At 40.9% G+C, this 22563-nt stretch overlaps 1 protein-coding gene across 1 annotated transcript in view; it reads left to right on the plus strand.

Annotated features, from left to right (window-relative positions):
- The first annotated feature begins 223 nt into the window (after window positions 1–223).
- LOC105490648 (SECIS binding protein 2 like) overlaps window positions 224–22563 on the plus strand; it is a 98255-nt gene continuing 75915 nt past the window's right edge. Inside the window, exon 1 of the mRNA XM_011756498.3 lies at window positions 224–372. The gene's annotated coding sequence lies outside the window, so the exon portion shown is untranslated. The remainder of the gene's footprint in view (window positions 373–22563) is intronic.

Raw genomic sequence — 22563 nt, forward strand, 5'->3', positions numbered from 1 at the left:
CCTGTAGACTCTGCATTTACTTTTAATAAAAAGGCAGCATTTTGTTGGCTGTAATTAGGTTTGGCTCAACCCATTAGCTTTGCTAACAATAAACTAATTGTCAGTGAAACTTGTGTTTTATCTGTCACCCTCTCCCCTCCTCCATTTTCTAGCTTAGTGTAGTGACAGGAACAGGCGCAGCTGACTTGAAATGAATTATTTTGTCTTTCTGAACCTCCGTTTTCTCATTTGCAAATCCACCATCTTAGGATTGCTGAGCAAAATTGATCCAATTCCTGCAAAAGAATCAGCACTCAATAAATGTGAATTCCTTGCCCTCAGAGAAGGATCTTATAGGAAATTTCACCAGCAAAGCAAAGTCACTGGAAAACAGTAAGTCACCTCTTCATCTGAGTTTTACATCCAGGCTTTGACACACAAAAGACGGTGGTGGTGGTAGTGGTTGTTTTTTAACTAGTCAAGTGCAGCAGTGAGAAGTGGGGACAGAGTAGAACAAGGAGTTCGAGTTGTAGCTGACTGCAAACAATTGACAGGACTCACTACCTGTTCTACCTTTAGCTCACAATACACATTTTAAAAAATCACTCTCCCAAACCATTTTCAAAAACTTAAAGAAGAAAGCCCACATTGAAGCTTGGGGAAAATTGTTTAAATTTGTCCCCTCATTTAGATTAACCTCTGGCTCAATATTGTCATGATGACAAAGTCATTCTCAAAGCATTTTGCACTCTTCCTTTATAATATTTATCACAATTATAACTAAATGCCTTGATCCCTGGTATTATGAGCTCTATCTTGAAGGGAGGAACTGTGTGGCTGTCTTGGCAACTTCTGTATCTCCAGTTGACATACAATAGGCGACCTTAATAAACATTTGAAGAGTCAGTGAGTGAGTGAAGTAGTCTGTGTTTCTATTTAAAGCAGTGCTTCTGAAAGGCTGTAGGTGAATCCACTTTAAATCCATTTTTCCCCCCAGTGATTTGTGGTAAAATTACCACCAATGCCTTCTCCCCATTTCAGCCTGCTCTTCACTTGACATTATCTCATTAAAAGAATCTGTTTCTTATTGATCTTCCTTCTGCTCTGTAAATAAATGCTTCTGGGAGATAGGCTAAGGGTCAAAGAAGAAAGTTAAAGAAATGCTATTGCTGAATTATTTTATTAAGGCAAAATCTTTTCACATATGAAAAGTGTGTCCTTATATTTTTGTGTAATAATGTTAGATTTTCACTTGTTGCAACTTCATTAAAAAATATGCACTTATATCTCCCTGGGACACTCTGTAAGGGTGCTTAAAACATTTTCCTAAAAGAGCAAAAACCATATTTTTTGCCTAAATTTCATTTTAGCCTCTTTCTAATTCTAAGCAAAAAGTACTTGCTACAACTATACCTCACATTTTTTACTCATTATTTAACTAAAAATTTATTGTAAAATCTGTCTTCAAATCCATCGGTAGAAAAGGAGAAAGGATTTAATATTTCAATAAAACTGTGGACTTGGAATGGAAAAAATGTATCATGAGTTTGAATTCTTCAACTGCTTATTTTTCTGGGGGAGGGCTGGAAGGGGTTGCAGATGGGAGGCCTTGCTCTAAGAGTTATTGTGATAGGATCTTTTGACAAAAGAGGCTCTTTTTAAATGGTTTTTCAGGCCCTTATGGGTTGGGATAAGGACCTATGGGCTGGAACTTATGCAAACGGAACACTTAAGCTGGGGTTTTTTATATTTCCAGGAAATTTCTGAAGAACATGAGAGTCTTTAGCTTTGCAAAACATGAAATTTCAAAAACAGTCTTCTAAGCCTGCATATAAGTAGTTCCCACCTTACCTCATTCTTTAAAACAAGATTTTCAACACATTTAAAAATTACCTTAGAGTCTGTGAAGAATGCACATTCCATAGTTATGGAGCTGAGCTCTGGCATTGCATGTTAACCCACAGGTTATGAGATTCTTATGTACATGATCAGTATAAAATATGCTTTGAAAAAGGTTATTTTCAGATAGAAGTGGGCAACTAGGTTTCAATGACCTCCCCATTTTTCCTGTTTTTCCTTCTCCACTTCCACTCAGTCAGTGCCTCAGATTACTTTCTTAGACATTCTCCTTCCACTTCTCAACAGAGAGGCAGCCTCTCCAGAGAAGGCCCATGATAGAATCAGGTCTCCAACCCATCCTGTCCTCAATCCACACTCTCATCCTGCACTTCCTTTTTCAGCTCACTTGCTTATGACAGTTTCAGAATGGTTTTCTCTCCCACTTTGTTCCTTTGTCCACAGGCTCACCATTAATATTTCCCCAGGCATTTTGTTCTGGACCTCTGTGAACCACAATGACAATCTGAGAATGCATCTAGAATGAGGTAATCATGGAAACCATATCCATGAGGCCCAGAAATGTGAACTAGGGTGTTTAGCTTAGAAGGAATGGATGTCTTATGGAAGTTAACTTAGACTCATTCTGTGCAGTTCTATGAATCCTAACTACAACAACTAAGTAAAAGTTATGCAAAGCAGATTTTGGCTGAGGATCAAAGAAAACTTTCTAATGAAATGGTAGTCTTGCAAAGTTATAAAAATCCAGTCACCATGAGTGTTCAGATAGAAGATGGAGAATTTCCTGTAAGGGTTTGGGGAAGGAAACATTCTATTAGTGAAGATCGTAGCACCCACTGTGTGGATGGTGCCCCAAACAGTGGTGATACAAAGTTAAATAAGACTTATTTCAAGGTCTAGCAGAGAATTGGACATTTAAGCAAAATCATTGCAATGTGGTGTGTTGAGTGTAATAGAAGAATGCACACAACTGGCATCAATCACAGGCATGTGTTTGAGCAAGATTCAGATTCCAGCTCTCAGACTGTAAGCTGGAAGTCAGACTTTGTCACACTTTGACACCAAGTGGAGTAGCAATGAACTCCCCCAACCCCTAAGCTTTGCCCAAGCTGCAGATTTGGGAGCAAAATATATATTGTGGTTGTTTTAAGCACTAAATTGTAAGGTGGTTTGTTTTGAAGCAACAAATAGCTGGAACAAGGATGAAATGAATTAATTTATATAAAGAGCATAGAACAGTTATCTAGCACATGGTAAGTACTCAATAAATATTAACCCACTATGGTTATTGTTTTATTATTACTTATTGTTACAAAAGTGGTATTATTTTAAAAAGCATTAGTATCAAAATCTCTATCAATTTATTCAGCTTTGTCATGCCATGAACTGTCTGCTCATATTCCGTGCCATTTCCACATGTTTTTCCTCTTTCTTTTGCCACTTCTGCATTGCCCATAGCCACTTGGAGTATGTCTACAAAGAGCTAAGTATTTTGCATTTTCTATTTACCTTACCTGGAATATAGCAATACTCTCCTCCCTGGTCAAGCCACTTTCAGATTATCCCTTCTGATCCATTCTGATCCAGGGTTGTTTTTTGTTGTTGTTGTTGTTTCAATTCAAACCTGACCACATCAGTTGCCTACTTAATATCTTTCAATGGTTTCCCACTGTTCTTAGGATGCAGCCTCCAACCATAATTGTGGCTTCAAACCCTGTATGGTTGTCCCTCTGCTCACTCTCTCCCCGCTGAGTCTTATCACCTTTACTTACTGTATTCCAACTAGCCTGGTCTGCCTGCACCTCCTCTCCTTTCTGCCTTGGGGTCCTGGAACATACTGTTCCCTCTGGGCCCTAGGCTCTTTGAAGAGCCTTTTTATTGAGTTAACTCCTCCTTGGCCTTCAGGCATCACCTTAAATTTTACTTTCTATGGAAGATCCTGAGCTCCACAGCACTTCATCAAATGTATATAAATAATAATAATTATTAGTGGTATTGTATAATTATTTGTTTAATGTCTGCCTCTACAAAGGCAGGGGTGATTTCTCCAAAGACACATTCCCACCGCCCTAGCACATAGGAGGCAAATGAGTGTCAAATTGACTCATTTCAATGGGTTGTACTTAGGTTCCTAATGTTTATACATATATTAGATATATAAAATATGTATACAGTCGTGGACCACTTAATAGTGAGGATATGTTCTGAGAAATGCATTGTTAGGTAATTTTTTTTACTGTGCAAACAGCATGGTGTGTACTTACACAAACCTAGATGGTGTAGCCTACTACGCTCCAGGGCTATACCCTGTAGCCTATTGCTCTTAGGCTACAAACCCATACAACATGTTACTGTTCTGAATACTGCTGGCAATTGTAACACAGTGATAAGTATTTGTGTGTCTAAACATAGGAAAGTACAGTAAAAATATGGTATAAAAGATAAAAAATTATATACCTGTATAGGACACTTATTATGATTGGATCTAGGAGGGTGAGTCAGTGAGTGAGTGGTAAGTAAATGAGAAGCCCTAGGAAATTATTGTACATGACTATAGATTTTATAAACTACCGTACGCTTAGGCTACATTAAATTTACGCAAAATTTGTTCTTTCTTCAGTAATAAATTAACCTCAGCTCAACATAAATTTTTTTTACTTTATATACAAACTAAACTTTTTTCAACTTTTTGACTCTTTTGTAATAACACTTATCTTAAAACACAAACATTGTATGGCGGCACAAAAATATTTTCTTTCTTTATATCTTTATTCTGTAGGCTTTTTTCTACTTTTACATTTTTTAATTTATTTAACTTTTTAAGTTTTTTCATTACAGACAAAGACACAAACATACACATCAGCCTAGGCCTACGCAGGGTCAGAATTATCAACATAACCATCTTCCACTTTCACGTCTTGTCCCACTGGATGGTCTTCAAGGACAAATGACGCATGAAGCTGTCATCTCCTCTGATAGCAATGCCTTATGGAATATCTCCTGGAGGACCTGCCTAAGGCTGTTTTACACTTAAGTTTTGTTGTGTTTTTTTTGTAAGTAGAAGTAAAGCTTTTCCAAACAAAAAAATCAATGCAAGTGGTTTTATGGAAGTTAGAAAAAGAAAAAAAAAACATTTTTTAAAACCAGAAACTGTGCTAAATGCTCCATGTATTTGATTGCATTTTGTCCTCACAATAATCTTGGCAGAAAAGCACTTTTAACTTAGGCACAGAGAAGTCACTAAGCTCATAAGGAGCAAGTTGGCATTTGACCCCAGTGACTCTAGGTCTGTGCTGTGAGAGTAACCTTCAGAATCTGTGGTAATTCAGGCGAAGATAACAGTGGTCTCTCCTGAGACAAGGGCAGAAGGGTTGAGAACAGTGGATAAATTTGAGGACTCTTAAGGAAATAGGAATGAAAGGACTTGGTGATTGGCTAAAAGAAGTGAAAAAGAAGAAAGAAAAAGAAAGAAAGAGAGAGCCAGAGGAAGGGAGGGAGGGAGGGAGGGAGGGAGGGAGGGAGGGAGGGAGGGAGGGAGGAAGGAAGGAAGGAAGGAAGGAAGGAAGGAAGGAAGGAAGGAAGGAAGGAAGGAAGGAAGGGAGGGAGGGAGGGAGGGAGGGAGGGAGGGAGGGAGGGAGAGAGTATCAGTCAGGACGCTTTGCTGTGCAAGGAACAGAAGCTCAAGACCAGCTGAGCAAGACCCTGTCTCTACAGAAAATTTTGAAAGCAAATTAGCCTGGCGTGGGGGAGAGGGCCTATGGTTTAAGCTACACGGGAGGCTTAGGCAGGAGGATCACTTGAGCTCAGGAGTTTGAGGCTGCAGTGAGCTATAATCGTGTCAAAGCACTCCAGCCTGGGTGACAGAGAGAGACTCTGTCTCTAAAAACAGAACAAAAATGATATAAACCAGAGGCAGAGCTGTTGGAAGGGAAGGTTTGGGGGATTCCGGTGTGTCTCTAAGGACAATTCTCAGCATACTGGCGGTGCGGTGCCCCTTGTAGCCTCAGAATATCTGTTTCACTTTCTGGTGTCACAAGCAGACTTTCTGCTCCTAAGAGTATAAGCAGAACTCTCCCAAAACTTTCTCCACACGGTGCAGCAACCTGCGCCATTAGGCACCTTACACGCATGCGTGTGACCACCCTAGCGCATCTCCTCCTGCAATTGGCCTCCCTCGGTATCTAGGGATAAGCACGCTAGCGGCAGGGCCTGCCATCGGTCGGGGAAAGGACTGGAAGAGGCCCTCTGGGTCGCTGGCAGGGGTCGGGGCGATGAGCCTAAGGAGTTCTGCGTCCTGGGTACGCGGAGAGTGGTATGGATGGGGGCCACAAGCTCCGCATGGGAATGTCCCCTTGGTTCCAAGACACCACCCTTTACAGGGAAGGACGCTATTAGAGGAGTGCCAGGGAGTCCTTCTGCTACATCCCCTCGTGGCTTCTTAGAACCTCCCTCTCCACCCCTCACTCCCAGCGGAGTTTTCTTCAAGTATCCGCAGCCAGATGCAGCCACACGCCCTGGCCACAGATGCAAAGGGTTCTGGGAAAGCAAATGTCACCTTTTCCACTTCTGCAGTGTAAGAGACAGTGAAAAGTAGAGGATGGAATATGAGATGGTTGCTGGAAAGGCAGCCAACTAGGACTGCCACAAAAAGTCAAGAGTAACAACCAGAAGTTTCTTTAAACGTTAACACAAAATCAATGTGACCTAGACATTCTGCTCCTGCAAATTTAACCAAGAGAAATGAAATCATATGTACACACCAAGGCTTGTACATGAAATAATAGTTTTATTTGCAATAGCCAAAAGCTAGAAATGACCCAAATGGCCATCAACAAGCAAGTGAATAAACAAATTATGATATATCCATATAATGGTATGCTACACGCTAACAAAAAGGAATGAATGGTTAATACATCAACATGGATGAATCTCAAAATAATTATGCTTAGTGAAAGAAATCAGACAAAAAAGTACATGCTGCATGACTCCATTTATATAAAATTCTGAAAACTGCAAATTAATCTATACTGACAGAAAAGCAAATCAGTAAACATGTGCGGTTTATTGTGGTCTATAACTTATACCTCAGTAAAGCTGTTTAGAACAAAACAAAGCAAAATGTTGCCAGGGTTTTTGTTATTTGGGCAACTGGTTATTCACTGAAAGGACCACAGGTTGGGAGGAAGACGATGAGCTCTGTTTGGACATACAGTGCTGAGTTTGAATAGAACCATACAATATCCAAATATAGAAGTCAGTAAGTTTTGAATACTAGAGTCTCTTTAAGGAGAAGTATTTGGGCTAGAGCTGCTATTTTACACCTGAAATATGCACATGAAATTTTATGACAGCAACCATTAAGGTTGAATGGTGAGGACAGAGCCAGACTCCAGTAGATTGAGGCGGAAGCAAAGAAATGTAAGAGAAAAATAGGTAACTCTTTGGATACGTTTGGCTCTTCTGGATAAAAGAAAAATCAAGCAATCGCCAGAGGAAGTGTCTGAACTGAGGGGATGGGATGTTTACGTGATTTTTATTATGGAAGATAATTGAGTTATATTTAAAGTCTGAGTGTAAATCTCCAGACGGGAGGTAGACATTGATACAGGATAGAAAGAGATAACTGATGTCACTAAGTGCATCAAAATGTAAGAAAGATTGGGATCCAGAGTGTTCTTCTACTGTAACCAAAAGGAACAAGAGACATGTACCCAGGAGTTGGTGACAGGTGTGACAGCCATGCTGTGCTCATTGGGAGAGCACCTGCTGCTGACTTGAAGGTTTTTTTTTTTTAGAATAATACAATCATTATTCTATTCCTTATAAATAAATACATGTATGTATTCAATTTGTATTCATTATGAGCCCCCATGTACTGGAAAATGTTTTCACTTTCCCAGCCTCAGCAATGATCAACTGATGGCCTATCTTATTTGATCTATACCCCAATTCTTCAACTCCCCTATCCAGATGATTTTGAAGCAAATCCTAGACTCTTTTAAAACAGACATATAATTACTATGCCATTATTCAAACTAAATAAAAATTAACTAATTCCTTAGTGTCTTCCATTATTGAATTGTTGTAGAACCAGATTATTGACCCTGCCTACTGAAAGGTCATAGGTAGGGTCTTTTGGAAGAAAGAAACGAACAAAGGTTTGTGCTGAAATGCATACCCAGCTCCTTACTGCACTACTATCATGAGTGTCTTCCCAGTTGAGACCTGGGCACAAAGTAGAGCCACAGTTATAGCCCTGGGTAATTAAAAAGCTCAAGTCCTAGAGCATGAACTGTGGCAAATCCAGACATAGGAGCTGAAGCCTCACCAGCATTTGATTAATCCGTTTATTCATTTAATATTTTCTAAGTGCCTATTCTGTGTCAGACACCATTGAAGACACTGGGCATATAGAAGTAAGCACATTGGACATGGTCTCTGGCATCATGGCCATTCCAGCTTACCGCAGTGGGCTCCCTTTACCCTTTATGGAGAATCTATCCTCCTTCCCTTCTTTAGTTCACCTAACATTGTTCTCTCTTCCAATTTGTATTTATTGTTAAAACAATATTCTAACATTGGAGGAATTTTTTAAGAAAAAAATTTATCAAAAAATAGCTAGATCTTTTCATAATTGTTTTTATTTTTCCACGCACACTTCTAGTGTTTGTTCAGGTATTAAAATTGGAAGTTGGCTGTAATCTCAACACTTTGGGAGGCCGAGGTGGGCAGATCACTTGAAATCAGGAGTTTGAGACCAGCCTCGTTAAAATTAGCTGGGTGTGGTGGCAGGAGCCTGTAGATGCAGCTACTTGGGAGGCTGAGGTGGGAGAATCACTTGAACCTGGGAGGCAGAGGTTGCAGTGAGCCAAGAACACACCACTGCACTCCCACCTGGGTGACAGAGCGAGACTCCATCTCAAAACAAACAGACAAACTAACAAAAACAAAAATTGGAAGCAACCTAAATGTCCATGAGCATGGAATCATTAAATTCATACAACAATTAAAAATGAAGTAGGATCTCTATATATGTGCCTATTACAAATACATAAACTCAAAGTTTGCCTAAGTCAGGGATTCTCAAGCTTTAGCATGCATCAGAATCACCTGGAGGGCTTGTGGATGGGCTTCGCAATCGGTAGGTCTATGGTGGGACCTGAGACCTTGAAATGCTACCAAGTTCCTAGGGGATGCCAATGCTGTTGGTTGGGGGACTCTAAGAACCACTGCCTGATCATTTAATCTTGCTAAAGCAAGGACAAGTTGTAAAGTCTCTACAGGTACTTTGTGCTGTTCAAGTATAGTGTTCCAAAGCAAATGGCTATTTATTTATGAGGCCATTTTGGTAAGTACAAAAGTTGGTCAGTAGCAGAGTTTGGGGTAGAAGCAAAAGGTACTGAGCTCTGCATAATAATAGAGTGGGAGGACATTTGAGTTCTGGGAAAAATTAGGGAAGAAAAAATAGAAATGGGGAAGAAAAATGACTAGAGATAAGTGGACAAAAGGACTTTGGAGCGTACTGAAATATTCCATTTTAAATCATTTGCTTTCCTTTTCTGCAATAGAAACCATTCAGTTGTCTCCCAGTATTTTGATATTGCTTAGTCAATAGTATTTTGGGAAATGGAGATCAGAAGTGTCCAACATGCGGTGATGTGGTGCAGAAAAGGAGAAACACATACAGAAGGTGAGACCAAGAGCAAGGATCAATAATTCAGCAAAAACAGGATGTCAGAAGAAGTGACTAGCAGAAGTGAAAGACCCAAGAGTCCCTGAGGAAGAAGAGAGATGAGAGATGGTGCTCAGAGCCATTTGTATTTGCCATTATGAAAATGGGTGTGCCCATAATGCTGGAGGACTTGTAATATTATCAGCTGATATCCAGTTAGGGACTGATATTGAGCATAGATGACAAGGTCAAGTGTGACAACACTTGTATGTTGCAAACAATGGGGGTAAAGTCATGGTTGGAGCAAAGAGTTGAGACAGAATGTAATTAAGAGACCATGTTTACTCTTAGAATAGAATCCCCCCCAGAGCCTGTGGTGAGTTTAAGCTGTTAGAGTTTAGTCAGATAGAATAACTCCCACAATACCAGCAAGGATTTCCTGGTCAGTAACTGTGTAGTTCCACTCAACAGGAAACATTATCTTTAGGGACAATCTGTACCTTAATGCCACGTGGCATTGGTGTCCAGACAGAAACCAGCAATGTAAGGAGAAACACCTATGGTAACAGTGCTCTCTTTTTCTGATAATAAATTAGCATAGTCTCTGAAGCCAACAACTGTTTCACATTCTAAAAAATATTGCTTTGTGATGCATAAAATTTGCTTTTCCACTAGCACTGCAATAACTTGTTATTTTGTGGAAGGCAGATAGAGTACAGATGCTCTTTCACTTAGAGTAGGGTTACATCCTAATCTATCCATCATGAGTAGAGAATATTCTAAGTCAAGAATGCATTTCACATACCTGACCTCCCAAACATCATCGTTTAGCCCAGCCTACCTTAAATGTGCTCAGAACACTTACATTAGCCTACAGTTGAGCATAATTATCTAACACAAAGCCTATTTTATAATAAAATGTGGAATATCCCATGTAAGAATATAAAACTGATTATCGCTAGCCCAGGAAAAGATTGAAATTCAAAATTCAAAGGATGATTTCTGCTGAATCCCTATTGCTTTTGCGCTATCATAAAATCGAAAAATCTTAAGTTGAACCATCATGTGTTGGGAACATCTATATGAGGACTGTTCCTACAACGCGTCCCGTGGGGCTGGATAGCTTCATATGTGCTCTCGCAGCACCCTGTGCGTCATTCAGTCACAGCACCTATGATATCGCATTTTAAAAATTATTACTATAAGTTCTCAGTTACATGTGCAAAACGTGCAGTTCTGTTGCATAGGTATACAAGTGCGATGGTGGTTTGCTGCACCCATCAACCCATCACCTACATTAGGTATTTCTCCTAATGTTATCCCTCCCCTAGCTTCCCACCTGCCACAGGCCCCGGTGTGTGATGTTCCCCTCCCTCTATCCACGTGTTCTCATTGTTCAACTCCCACTTATGAGTGAGAACATGTGGTGTTTGGTTTTCTGATCTTGTGACAGTTTGCTGAGAATGATGGTTTCCAGCTTCATCCATGTCCCTATAGTATTCCATGATGTGTATGTGCCACATTTTCTTAATTCAGTCTATCACTGATGGACATTTGGGTTGGTTCCAAGTCTTTCCTATTGTGAGTAGTGCTGCAATAAACATACGTGTGCATGTGTCTTTATCGTACAATGATTTATAATTTGGGAATATGCCCAGTAATGGGATTGCTGGGTCAAATGGTATTTCTAGTTCTAGATCCTTGAGGAATGGCCACACTGACTTCCACAATGGTTGAACTAATTTATACTCCAATCAACAGTATAAAAGTTTTCCTATTTTTTGACAACCTTTCCAGCATCTGTTGTTTCCTGACTTTTTAATGGTTGCCATTGTAGCTGGCATGAGATGGTATCTCATTGTGGTTTTTATTTGCATTTCTCTAATGACCAGTGATGATGAGCATTTTTTCATGTCTGTTGGCTACATAAGTGTCTTCTTTTGAGAAGTGTCTGTACATATACTTTGCCAATTTTTTAATGGGGTTATTTGCTTTTTTCTTGTACATTTGTTTAAGTTCCTTGTAGATTCTGGATGTTAGCCCATTGTCAGATGAATAGATTGCAAAACTCTTCTCCCATTCTGTAGGTTGCCTGTTCACTCTACTGATAGTTTCTTTCTTTTTTTTTTTTTTTTTTTGAGACGGAGCCTCGCTCTGTCGCCCAGGCTGGAGTGCAGTGGCCGGATCTCAGCTCACTGCAAGCTCTGCCTCCTGGGTTCACACCATTCTCCTGCCTCAGCCTCCTGAGTAGCTGGGACTACAGGCGCCCGCCACCTCACCCGGCTAGTTTTTTGTATTTTTTTTAAGTAGAGATGGGGTTTCACCGGGTTAGCCAGGACGGTCTCGATCTCCTGACCTTGTGATCCGCCCATCTCGGCCTCCCAAAGTGCTGGGATTATAGGCTTGAGCCACTGCGCCCAGCCATACTGATAGTTTCTTTTGTTGTGCAGAAGTTCTTTAGTTTAATTAGATCCCATTTGTCTATTTTGGCTTTTGTTGCCATTGCTTTTAGTGTTTTAGACATGAAGTGTTTGCCCATGCCTGTGTCCTGAATGGTATTCCCCAGGTTTTCTTCTAGGATTTTTTTTTTTTTTTTTTTTTTTTTTTTAAGACAGAGTCTCACTCTGTCACCCAGGCTGGAATGCAGTGGTGCGGTCTCTGCTTACTGCAAGCTCTGCCTCCTAGGTTCACGCCATTCTCCCGCCTCAGCCTCCCAAGTAGCTGGGACTACAGGCAACCACCACCATGCCCAGCTAATTTTTTTGTATTTTTAATAGAGATGGGGTGTCACCATGTTAGCCAGGATGGTCTCGATCTCCTGACCTCATGATCCGTCCATCTTGGCCTCCCAAAGTGCTGGGATTACAGGTGTGAGCCACCGTGCCTGGCCTTCTTCTAGGAATTTTATGGTCCTAGGTCTTACGTTTAAGTCTTTGATCCATCTTGAGTTGATTTTTGTATAAGGCGTAAGGAAGGGGTTCAGTTTCAGTTTTCTGCATACGGCTAGCCTGCAAACAGAGACAATTTGACTTCCTCTCTTCTTGAATACCCTTTATTTCTTTCTCTTGCCTGATTTCTCAACACCATTTATTAAATAGGAAATCTTCTCCCCATTGCTTGTGTGTGTCAGATTTGTCAAAGATCAGATGGTGGGTAGATGTGTGGTATTATTTCTGCGGCCTCCGTCCTGTTCCATTGGCCTATATATCTGTTTTGGTACCAGTACCATGCTGTTTTGGTTACTATAGCCTTGTAGTGAAGTTTGAAGTCAAGTAGTGTGATGCCTCCAGCTTTGTTCTCTTGCCCAGCATTGTCTTGGTTATGGGGGCTCTTTTTTGGTTCCATATGAAGTGTAAAGTAGTTTTTTCTAATTCTGTGAAGAAGGTCAGTGGTAGCTTGATAGGGATGCCATTGAATCTATAAATTACTTTCGGTAGTAAGGCCATTTTCATGATACTGATTCTTCCTATCCATGAGCTTGGAATGTTTTTCCATTTGTTTGTGTCTTCTCTTATTTCCTTGAGCAGTGGTTTGTAGTTCTCCTTGAAGAGGTCCTTCACATCCCTTGTAAGTTGGATTCCTAGGTATTTTATTTTCTTTGTAGCAATTGTGAATGGGAGTTCACTCATTATTTGGCTCTCTGTTTGTCTATTATTGGTGTGTAGGAATGCTTGTGATTTTTGCACACTGATTTTGTATCCTGAGACTTTGCTGAAGTTGCTTATCAGCTTAAGGAGATTTGGAACTGAGACAATAGGGTTTTCTAAATAAACAATCATGTCATCTACAAACAGAGACAATTTGACTTCCTCTCTTCCTATTTGAATACCTTTTATTTCTTTCTCTTGCCTGATTGCCCTGGCCAGAACTTTCAATACTATGTTGAATAGGAGTGGTGTGAGGGGCATCCTTGTCTTGTGCCAGTTTTCAAAGGGAATGCCTCCAGTTTTTGCCCATTCAGTATCATATTGGCTGTGGGTTTGTCATAAATAGCTCTTATTATGTTGAGATACGTTCCATCGATACCTAGTTTATTGAGAGTTTTTAGTATGAAAGGCTGTTGAATTTTGTTGAAGGCCTTTTGTGCATCTATTGAAATAATCATGTAGTTTTTGTTGTTTTTTCTGTTTATATGATGGATTACACATATTGATTTGCGTATGTTGAACCAGCCTTGCATCCCAGGGATGAAGCCAACTTGATCTTGGTGGATAAGCTTTTTGATGTACTGCTGGATTTGGTTTGCCAGTATTTTATTGGGGATTTTTGCATCAATGTTCATCAGGAATGTTGGCCTGAAATTTTCTTTTTTTGTTGTCATTGTGTCTCTGCCAGGTTTTGGTATCAGGATGATGCTGGCCTCGTAAGATGAGTTAGGGAGGATTCCCTCTTTTTCTGTGATTGGAATAGTTTCAGAAGGAATAGTACCAGCTCCTCTTTGTACCTCTGGTAGAATTCGGCTGTGAATCCATCTTGTCTTGGACTTTTTTGTGTTGGTAGGCTATTAATTATTGCCTCAATTTCAAAACCCATTATTGGTCTATTCAGAGATTCAACTTCTTCCTGGTTTAGTCTTGGGAGGGTGTATGTGTCCAGAAATTTATCCATTTCTTCTACATTTTCTAGTTTATTTGCATAGAGGTGTTTATATGGTAGTTTGTATTTCTGTGGGATCAGTGGTGATATCCCCTTTATCACTTTTTATTGCTTCTATTTAATTCTTCTCTTTTCCTCTTTATTAGTCTTGCCAGTGGTCTATCTATTTTGTTGATCTTTTCAAAAAGCCAGCGCCTGGATTCATTGATTTTTTTTTTTTTTTGAAGGGTTTTTTGTGTCTCTATCTCCTTCATTCTGCTCTGATCTTAGCTTTTTCTTGTCTTCTGCTAGCTTTTGAATTTGTTTGCTCTTGCTTCTCTAGTTCTTTTAATTGTGATGTTAGGGTGTTGATTTTAGATCTCTCCTGCTTTCCCTTGTGGGCATTTAGTGCTATAAATGTCCCTCTACACACTGCTTTAAATGTGTCACAGAGATTCGGGTACGTTGTGTGTTTGTTCTCATTGGTTTCAAAGAACATCTTTATTTGTGCCTTCATTTTGTTATGTACCCAGTAGTCATTCAGGAGCAGGCTGTTCAGTTTCCATGTAGTTGTGCAGTTTTGCGTGAATTTCTTAATGCTGAGTTCTAATTTGATTGCACTCTGGTCTGAGAGACAGTTTGTTGTGATTTCTGTTCTTTTACATTTGCTGAGGAATGCTTTACTTCCAATTATGTGGTCAATATCAGAATAAGTGCAATGTGATGCTGAGAAGAATTTATATTCTGTTGATTTTGGATAGAGAGTTCCGTAGATGTCTATAAGGTCCACTTGGTCCAGAGCTGAGTTCAAGTCCTGAATATCTTTGTTAATTTTCTATCTTGCTGATCTACCAAATATTGACAGTGGGGTGTTAAAGTCTCCCACTATTATTGTGTGGGAGTCTAAGTCTTTTTGTAGATCTCGAAGGACTTGCTTTATGAATCTGGGTGCTCCTGTATTGGGTGCATATATATTTAGGATAGTTAGCTCTTCTTGTTGCATTGATTCCTTTACCATTATGTAATGGCCTTCTTTGTCTCTTTTTATCTTTGTTGGTTTAAAGTCTGTTTTATCAGAGACCAGGATTGCAACCTCTGCTTTTTTTTGCTTTCCATTTGCTTGGTAGATCTTCCTCCATCCCTTTATTTTGAGCCTATGTGTGTCTTTGCACACGAGATGGATCTCCTGAATACAGCACACTGATGGGTCTTGATTCTTTATCCAATTTGACAGTCTGTGTCTTTTAATTGTGTCATTTAGCCCATTTACATTTTAGGTTAATATTGTTATGTGTGAATCTGATGCTGTCATTATGATGATAGCTGGCTATTTCACCCATTAATTGATGCAGTTGCTTCATAGCGTTGATGGTCTTTACAATTTGGCATGTTTTTGCGGTGGCTGGTACCAGTTCTTCCTATCCATGTTTAGTACTTCCTTCAGGAGCTCTTATCAGGCAGGCCTGGTAGAGACAAAATCTCTCGGCATTTGCTTGTCTGTAAAGGATTTTATTTCTCCTTCACTTATGAAGCTTAGTTTGGCTGGATATAAAATTCTGGGTTGAAAATTCTTTTCTTTAAGAATGTTCAATATTGGCCCCCATGCTCTTCTGGCCTGTAGAGAGATCCACTGTTAGTCTGCAGAGAGATCCAGTGTTAGTCTGATGGGCTTCCCTTCATGGGTAACCCGACCTTTCTCTCTGGCTGCCCTTAACATTTTTTCCTTCATTTCAACCTTGGTGAATCTGATGATTATGTGTCTTGGGGTTGCTCTTGTTGAGGAGTATCTTTGTGGTGTTCTCTGTATTTCCTGAATTTGAATGTTGGCCTGTCCTGCTAGGTAGGGGAAGTTCTTCTGGGTAATAACCTGAAGAGTGTTTTCTAACTTGGTTCCTTTCTCCCCATCACTTTCAGGTACACCAATCAAATGTAGATTTGGTCTTTGCACATAGTCCCATATTTCTTGGAGGCTTTGATTGTTTGTTTTCACTGTTTTTTCTCTAATCTTGTCTTCTTACTTTATTTCATTAATTTGATCTTCAATCACTGATACCCTTTCTTCCACTTGGTCGAATCGGCTATTGAAGCTTATGTGTGCTTCACGAAGTTCTTGTACTGTGGCTTTCAGCTCCATCAGGTCATTTAAGCTCTTCTCCACACTGGTTATTCTAGTTAGCCATTTGTCTAACCTTTTTTCAAGGTTTTTAGCTTCCTTGCAATCAGTTAGAACATGCTCCTTTAGCTCAGAGAAGTTTGTTATTACCAACCTTCTGAAGCCTACCTCTATCAACTCATCAAACTCATTCTCCATCCAGTTTTGTTCCCTTGCTGGCAAGGAGTTGTATGCCTTTGGAGGAGAAGACACATTCTGGTTTTTGGAATTTTCAGCCTTTCTGCTCTGGTTTCTCCCCATCTTTGTGGTTTTATCTAACTTTGGTCTTTGATGTTGGGGACCTACAAATGGGGTTTTGGTGTGGATGTGCTTATTGTTGATGTTGATGCTATTCCTTTCTGTTTGTTAGTTTTCCTTCTAACAGACAGGCCCCTCAGCTGCAGGTCTGCTGGAGTTTGCTGGAGGTCCACTCCAGACCCTGTTTGCCTGGGTATCACCAACAGAGGCTGCAGAACAGCAAATAATGTTGCCTGATCCTTCCTCTGGAAGCTTTGTCCCAGAGAGGCACCTGCCTGTATGAGGTGTCTGTCCACCCCTACTGGGAGATGTCTCCCAGTCAGGTTACATGGGGGTAAGGGACCCACTTGAGGAGGCCATCTGTCTGTTATTGGAGCTCAAACGTCATGCTGGGAGAACCACTGCTCTCCTCAGAGCTGTCAGGCAGGGATGTTTAAGTGGAGAAGCTATCTGCTGCCTTTTGTTCAGATATGCCCTGCTCCCAAGGATGGAATCTAGAGAGGCAGTAGGGCTTGCTGAGTTGCGGTGGGCTCTGCCCAGTTTGAGCTTCCCTGCCACTTTGTTTACACTGTGAGCACAGAGCCGCCTACTCAAGCCTCAGCAATGGTGGACACCCCTTCCCCCACCAAGCTCCCATGTCTCAGGTTGTTCTCAGACTGCTACACTAGCAGTGAGCAAGGTTCCGTAGGCATGGGACCTGCCATGCCAGGCACAGGAGGGGATCTCCTGGTCTGGCGGTTGCAAAGACCATGGGAAAAGTGCAGTGTTTGGGGAGGAGTGTACCGCCTCTCTAGGTACAGTCACTTATGGCTTCCCTTGGCTAGGAAAGGGAAATCCCCCAACCCCTTGTGCTTCCCGGGTGAGGTGATGCCCCGCCCTGCTTCAGCTCACCCTCTGTGGGCTGCATCCACTATCCAGCCAGTTCCAATGAGATGAACGAGGTACCTCAGCTAGAAATGATGCAGAAATCACCTGTCTTCTACATTGATCTCATTGGGAGCTATAGACTGGAGGTGCTCCTATTCAGCCATTTTGGAAGTGACCTCCCTATATATTGCATTTTAATGTCTGATCATTTGTCTTTTTCCTCCAGTGGACTGTAGGCAGCTTGAAGTTGGGGACTGTGTCTTTCATTAGGCACTAGAACATTATATAACCTCATAAGAGGAACTTTTAAAAATAAGCGCATCAAGGGTTGTATGTGTCTTACAGTAGCCAAAGAAAACAATATTATGCCTCAAAGTCCTTCTCTATAAAATGACAGGGTTGAACTGCATGATTGCCAAGATCTATAGATCTAAAGGGCATCCTTTGTCTCCGATACTTGATATATTCAAATAATTTAGAACTTCCTGAAGTTTTCCCAAGAACCCATCCACTGTTGATTCAAGTACTTTATTAACAGAGGACAGAATCTGAGGTCCTGGCGATCAGAGTCTCCATTAGAAGCACTGGAAAATTCCAAGCCTATCAGAGATGAAGGGATGGAGATTCTTTTGGGAGTCTGCAGCTTCATCTTCCATAGTAAGTTGCTGTACATGAAAGAAGCCAGAAACAAAACGTTGCGTGTGGTATTATTCCATTACATGAAATATCCAGAATAGGTAAATCCATGGAGACAGAAAGCAGTTCGGTGGTTGCCAGTGGCTGCGGGGAGAGAGGAATGGAGAGTGACTGCTTAAAGGATAGGGGGTCTTCCTCAGGGGTGATGAAAACGGTCAGGAACTAGATAGCGATGATGGTTGCAAAACATTGTGAATGTGCTAAACGCCACTGAATCGTACACTTCAAAATGGTTAATTCTATTAGCCAGGCACAGTGGTGAATACCTGTAGTCCCAGCTACTTGGGAGGCTGAGGCAGGAGGATCACTTGAGCCCAGGAAGTTGAGGCTGCAGTGAACCATGACTGCACCACCACGCTCCAGCCTGGGTGACAGAGCAAGACCCTGTCTCAAAAAAAGAAAAGTTAATATTATGTTATGTGAATTTCACCTCAATAAAAAAAAATCACTGACAACCTTGAACTGGGTCAAGATTTATACTAAACTCTATTCTCTAAAATTACAAATAGTATAGTGTTAACTGACTGCAGAAACTTGATGATGGGTCTACTTAAGTATCTTATTTGTATTGGATCTATAGTTCCAACAGTCTGTTTTCCAATAGGCTTTAAATTAATAATGTTCATCATCGTCATAATAATAGCAAACATTTATTGTGTTTACTATATTCTAGATACTCTATTAATCTTTCTGAGGGTATTACCTCATTTAATTCTCATAACAACATTATAAGGTTGGTACTATTATCATTCTAATTTTACAGTAATCCAAGTTTACCCACCAGAGCAATAAGTGGCAGGCTGAATTCAAAACTCTAATATCACTGATTGAAAGCCTATGCCTTTGTTAATAATGCCAAGGACACAAATGACACAGTACATGCAACTGATGTAAAGAAACCTTGTTTGATATGATAAGCAAGTTTTTACATATTTTTGTAATTGCACAAATATACCTGTCCAGTTTCCAAGTGAAAGAATGCAATGATGAGGTCTTGCTGGTGAACAGCAACCTTGGTCGAGGAGATGCCAAATAGACTTGACCCAGTTAAACGAGACAAAGTCAGAGTCAGAGTGAGCCTTATAAGCTTTCAATGTCTGGAGAAATATCATGAGAAATCTACTGACACCTTCTTCAATCAGACTTTCTCATGGTACAGATGCTGTGTACCCAGGTCTCTATGTTCCTTCTCAGAAGGTGTTACCTCTAGAAAGGATAGATGGTACTGTCTTCACAAAGGAGTCCTTGCAAGATCAGCTATGTGAGCATTATAATGTTAAAGGAGTTTTGGCTAATTTGGTAATTCTGGCAAAACATCTCATGAAAAAATATTGTGAGCAAAGCCTGTATTGATTATTGAAATGTCATGCTATGCTTCATTTATTCACTTATCCTGTTATATACTCTAAAGTATCCTAAGGCATATATCCTCAATTTTTCTGAGTATGATGCAACTCTTGGATCTCAGTGCCCTGTCAACAATCCAGTTCATCATGTCAGGTGATGTGACCCCATGGCATAAGTTCTGGGCTTCCATCCATCAGCATTTGAATAGTATGCTCTTTCAAGGTGGCCTTTCCTCATTCAGAATCAACACTCCATATCTTTAAATCTGTGACTCACCACATCCTCTGAAAAAGGTTAGGATGCCTGAAACTGATCTGCAGATATTATGGAACAGGCGTTCCTTGTGTTCAGCTGCCTCTGTTGTCCAGAGTTTCTGCCTAGGTTAGGGACAATATTTAAGGAGCACATAGTCTCACTAGTTTAGGCTCTTCTTTTTGTTGTTGTTGTTGAGACAGAGTCTTACTCTGCTACACAGTCGGGAGTGCAATGGCATGAACACAGCTCACTGCAGCCTCAACCTCCTGGGCTCCAGTGATCCTCCCACCTCAGCCTCCCAAGTAGCTGGGACTACAGGTGCTCATCACCATGCCTGGCTAAGTTTTTTGGTATTTTTTGTAGAGATGAGGTTTCACCACATTGCCCTGGCTAGTCTCGAAACTCCTGGGCTCAAGCCATCCACCTGCCTCAGCCTCCAAAAGTGCTAGGATTACGGATGTAAGCCACCATGCCTGTCAACGAGCCCTTCTTAAATGTCAGATTTTAATTGCTCAAGAGGCAGTATCAGAGGATAGGATTGTGAACCCCATAAACCAGGTGATCCCTTGACATCTCATCTAACAGTCCCTGACCTATAGAATTGAAACAGAGAACAGGGCTCTGCCAGATAGAGAGTGCAGTGCCCTTGCCAGGGGCTGAATTTATTTTGCGTTTTAGTTAGCAAATAGCACCTCTCAACGAGCTTCAGAATTGCTTTACAACTGCCTACTTGGCATCTCCACTTGGATGTCTTAGGCCATCTCAAACGTAATATGTTCAACACTGAGCACTGGATTTACTACCTTCCTCCCAAACTTTTCCAATCTCAGTAAATGGCTCCATGATTCACCCGTTGCTCAGGCTAAACACCTAGGGGTGATTTTGAATCTTCTCTTTCCCTCACACCCAAAGCATCATCATGTTTTTCTAATTGCAGAAATATACCTGTCTAGTTTTCAAGTGAATGAGTGCAATGACGGGGTCTTGCTGGTGAACAGCAACCTTGGTGGAGGAAATGCCACACAAACTTGACCCAGTTAAAGGAGACAAAGTCAGAGTGAGCCTCTTGTCTCTATTTACAAAATATATCCCAATCCTGACAGTTCCTACCCTCTCTTACTTTGGCTACTTTAACAGCCTTCCTGCTTCTCTCCCTGCTTTCCTGCTTCTCTCCCTGCTCTCTTATGTCTACTATTTAATCAGAGGCCAGAGTAATCTTTATAAAACATAGAGCAGATTATGTCATTCTCCTGCCCAAATCCTCCGGTGATTTCTCATCACATTTACAAGACATTGACAACTATGAAATAGAGCCTACCAAGCTCTGCATACCTTTATGACCTCGCAAGTACTGCTTTTTTCCTGAGTCTTTTCTAACTTGATTCGCCCTCTTTCTAGTCTTCAAATTCATCAAGCTCATTTCCACCTCAGGGCCATCACATCTGCTGTTCTTTCCACCCGGAACATTACTCTTCCGCAGATGTTTTCAAGGCTCACTACCTTACTTTTTCCAGGGGTCTGTTTAAATGTTACTTTTTCAGGAAGGCCATCCCTGTCCACCTTATCTAAAATAGCCTTCCCTACATTTTCTATCCCTTTACCATGTTTTATTTTTATTCATAGCATATATAACTTCTGATATATTTAAGTATGTGTCCAATGAATGAATGACTTCCTAATAGTGCTAGAAAGTGAATTTTCACCACCTAATGTTGTGCAACTTTATATATAAAGGCATTGCATCTTATCCCTCTGAATATATTCCCTCAAAACATACTTTCCTCTGGCAGTAAAGAGATTATCTTAATGCTCTTGAAACTGAGTCCAAACTAATCACACCAATATACAATTTCAAGAACACGAAAGCTCCCAAACACCAGCAAAGATCTCAGAAGAAATCAGAGTAACAGCACTGAATCACAGATTCCCATTGCACATAAACATCTTTCCCCTACAGCAGTGGGATTGCAAAATGTTACATGTGATAAAGATCAAAGGCTGTCACAGGGACCTGGGTGGAGTAGGCAAGGACTTCAGGACTGAGTTATACCATTGAAAGTGTTAGGATGTTATCAAATTCTGACCTAGGACCTAACCGCAATGAGAATAAGGGTGCTGAATGCTTCGCACTTGCTTGATTTCACTCAGTCCATTTCCTAGTACAACAACATAGTAATGAGCCACACCCCACAGCCAGGGCTAGCAGCTCTTCCAGTGCTGCCTGCTTCTGAGTAAAGCATTTACAGGGTGAGAAAATAGAGAAGAAAAAAGTAAGTGATTAAGAGATGGAAAAAGGAAAGAGAGTGGCAGAATGGGGAAGGAAGGGCAGGAGAAAAAGGAGAAACTTGATGGGCCGGGACAGAGCAGCAGAGAAGGGTCAGCATGTGAGCAATTCCATCAGAACACCTCCCTAGTGCTGGCGCTGCAGTCAGGCTTTGGTAACGGGTATGTTGAGAAACGAAGAGCTTCACATACAGGGCTCTGCCCTATGTGGCTTCTCTTTTGTTTCTTCTCCCTTGTCGCTCTTATTTCTCCTCTCCTTTCTTTATTTCCTCTGCATATTCCTTGTGCTTTCCACCTGACAAACACCCCCTCTTACCATCACTTGCAATGGACACATTTATTGCCTGCAAAGGAGACACTAGATTTTTCTTGGGCCCTGGGAAAATACATGAACAGACATAGGGACATCCATACCTGTGGAGCAGCTTTGCTGAAGCAGCAGCTGCTCTTCTCTAATCCCAGCTGATTGGGACATCCAAAATCATTTCCTCATACTGTAATCAGGTTGCGAACTTGTCACAAGGACCTTTCTCCTGGAGGCTTAGTTCCCTTTTCTGTCCCAGACGAATCACACTGATACGGAAGGGGAGCGGGGAAGTGCTGGGAAGGGAAGGGGGGCGTC

The sequence above is a fragment of the Macaca nemestrina genome, chromosome 7 (genome assembly GCF_043159975.1).
Source record: "Macaca nemestrina isolate mMacNem1 chromosome 7, mMacNem.hap1, whole genome shotgun sequence".
NCBI lineage: Eukaryota > Metazoa > Chordata > Mammalia > Primates > Cercopithecidae > Macaca > Macaca nemestrina.